The sequence below is a fragment of the Urocitellus parryii genome, chromosome 2 (assembly GCF_045843805.1).
Source record: "Urocitellus parryii isolate mUroPar1 chromosome 2, mUroPar1.hap1, whole genome shotgun sequence".
Lineage (NCBI taxonomy): Eukaryota > Metazoa > Chordata > Mammalia > Rodentia > Sciuridae > Urocitellus > Urocitellus parryii.
The window spans coordinates 6,176,239-6,179,087 of NC_135532.1; the positions used below are offsets into that span (position 1 = coordinate 6,176,239).

Genomic DNA, 2,849 nt, shown 5'->3' on the forward strand with positions numbered 1-2,849 from the left:
TCTCACTTGATGATAAACTCAAAGCACGTAAGTATCTGAGAAAGTAGGTAGGAGGGTCCTGGATCAGGACTGGCAGGTTTCTTTCTGTCTGGATGCTCAGCTCTGCAGGGAGAAAGGGAAAGCAAGAAGCAATGCCAGCTGTCACACCAGTTTGGAATGTTCTAGCTGTGACCAAGCGAGACAGGTACATCCTGGCAAGTGGGAGGGGCCTTTCCACTGGATCTACTCTCTTTTCTTTTTCTTTTTTTTTTAAATTAATTCATTCTATTATATTTTCTTTAATTAAGTACAAAGACCTCTACTCTCTAGGCATATCACCTAGAGACCATTTATTTCACCCACTACTCTGTTTGGCAGCCAGTCTCTTGTCTCTCTCTTCAGCAATGGTGAGTCGGATTCCTTTTCCTTGGGGAAGAGAAATCCATGGTTTGTTGCCTTTGCCAATAGCAAAAATGTTGGAGAGCCAGGTGGCAAAGCTGTTGCCATTGGCATCTTTCACATGAACCACGTCAAAAGAGCCAGGATGTCTCTCTCTGTTGGTAATCACACCAATTCTTCCCAAGTTAGCACCTCCGGTCACCATACACAGGTTACCAGTGTCAAACTTGATGAAATCAGTAATCTTGCCAGTCTCCAAATCAGTCTGAATGGTATCATTCACCTTGATTAGGGGATCAGGGTAGTGAATGGTTCGACCATCATGCGTCACCAGATGAGGGATTCCTTGTGTGCCCACAAAGAGCTTTCTCACTTTGCACAACTTGTACTTGGCCTCCTCAGGTGTAATGCGATGAACAGCAAAATGACCCTTGGTGTCCTAGATCAGATGGAAATTCTCTCCAGTCTTATCGATGCTGACGACATCCATAAAACTGGTGGGGTAGGTGATATCGGTTCGGACTTGGCCATCAATCTTGATGAAGCGCTGCATGCAAATCTTTTTTACTTCATCTCCTGTCAGGGCATACTTAAGTCTGTTCCTTACAAAAATGATGAGAGGAAGACATTCTCTCAGCTTGTGGGGACCAGTGGATGGACGAGGAGCAAACACTCGAGTCAATTTATTCAGCATCCAGTGCTTTGGAGCTGCTACCCACCTCAGATGCTTCTTGGGACCATGAGCCATGGCTGCTCTAGGGATGGAAAGAGCTACTCTCTTTTCATGAAGCAGTAGAAGTTCCCTGGAGTAGGTCAAGGATACCTAATAGATTTTAGAAAAGATATGTGACAATCACAATGAAGAGACTAAAAACTGCCTGTCAAAGGCAACAACGACATTGATTTTATGGAGGGCTCCCACACAGAGATTTTAAATCACAGCTAATGATGACCCTTTTGCTTGAGATACATGTGAATAATAATGATAAAATTAGAATAATAAGACCATCCAATTTGCAGAATTATCCTAAGTATCAAGTCACCTTATAAATTAAATGGCAGTGACCACAGAGACTCCATCCCAGTCCTTCTCAACCTTAACAGCATCATAGCACTCAGTCCCAAGTGCTATTAAAAAAGGGATTTTTGTCCAGGATCTTAACTTGCTGCTTGCAGTGAGAGGAGGCTCTTGCTGGTGTCTTGACACCTCAGTGAATCTGTTCCTGGAGAATGTGACATCTCTGGAGGGAAGACAAGAGGAAGTTATGTTCATGGTGTGAAAATGAACAACAGCTCACAAAGGTCTCCAACTCTCCGCTGCCAAGCAGTAATTGAATGTGCATGGCCGACCTGGGTTGTGTGGGATGCTTCAGAAGGCCCCAAGGACAGGAAGAAGAACAAGGCGAGCAGCACTTTCCTGCACAAGAACACATCAGTTTTGGGAAATAATCAGCTGTGAGAAACTGTTATAAGAGCTATAAAATGGGAATGTATAGAATGGTTTTTTGAGAGCACTCAGGGAAAGACACTTCTGCCCAGGAAGAAGGGAGGGTCAGGAGATACTTCAAAGCTCCACAGAGAATGAGAAAGTGTTTTTTATAAAGACCAAGAAACAATGAGCTCACAAAGGTTTAGACTGGGCCATCTTTCCAGCCCTGTGAATCCCCCCAGAGACCCATTCCCCCGGCAGAGGACATTCACTGAGAAATCAGGATGCCATCAAAAGCCTCCTCAGGATGCCTGCAGGAAGGGTCAGAAGACACAGGATTGTTACAGCACAGGATATATTGGGAAACGGAAGATGGCCAGGGCCCAGACATTGGAGGACGTTCTGCACCAAGCCAAGGAATTTAGTCTTTGTATCTCAGTCATAGAGAGCATTAAGGAATTTTGAGCAGGGGATAACATGATTGGATTTTAATTACATAAAGAGCAGCTCCAATGTGAAAAATAAATAAATAAATAAGGTGTTTAGAAGTGAGCAGGCGTTGGGGGTCAGGGAAATCAGCGTGTGCATGGGGTGTGGGGGGGTCTCCTGCCTTGCTTCCTGAAGAAAGGCATTTGAGTCAAAGCTGTGGCTATCCACAGGGAGCAACAGGGAAACAGCTTGCTAGGGGGGAAAGCATGTGTCCCACTAAGATTCCGGGTTAGGTTAAAAGAGGAAGTGGAGAAGACATACTGGGGAGGCCAGTAGTCTCCTCTGCCATCGTCACCAAGGACTAGTCAGTGACACCAAGCAAGTTTCCATCAGCTCCTCCCCTCAGTTCTGGCCTCTCCTGAGTAGACGATCTGGCGAATGTGACGACATTTACACTGGAGTGCCGCACGACAGTAATTCCAGTGTTTTTAAACTTTGGGTTTGAAAGTTTGTGTTGGCAGATTTCCCTCGTTTGGGGTTTGGTTTGTTTGGCTAGGAAGTGGCATATTCAGACAGGCTCGAACACCAGCCCTCGCAAGTACAGTCCTGGGCG

At 45.4% G+C, this 2,849-nt stretch overlaps 1 pseudogene; it reads right to left on the reverse strand.

Annotated features, from left to right (window-relative positions):
• Positions 1-329: 329 nt before the first annotated feature.
• LOC113190636 (small ribosomal subunit protein eS4, X isoform-like) lies at positions 330-1,126 on the reverse strand (annotated as a pseudogene).
• Positions 1,127-2,849: the final 1,723 nt, after the last annotated feature.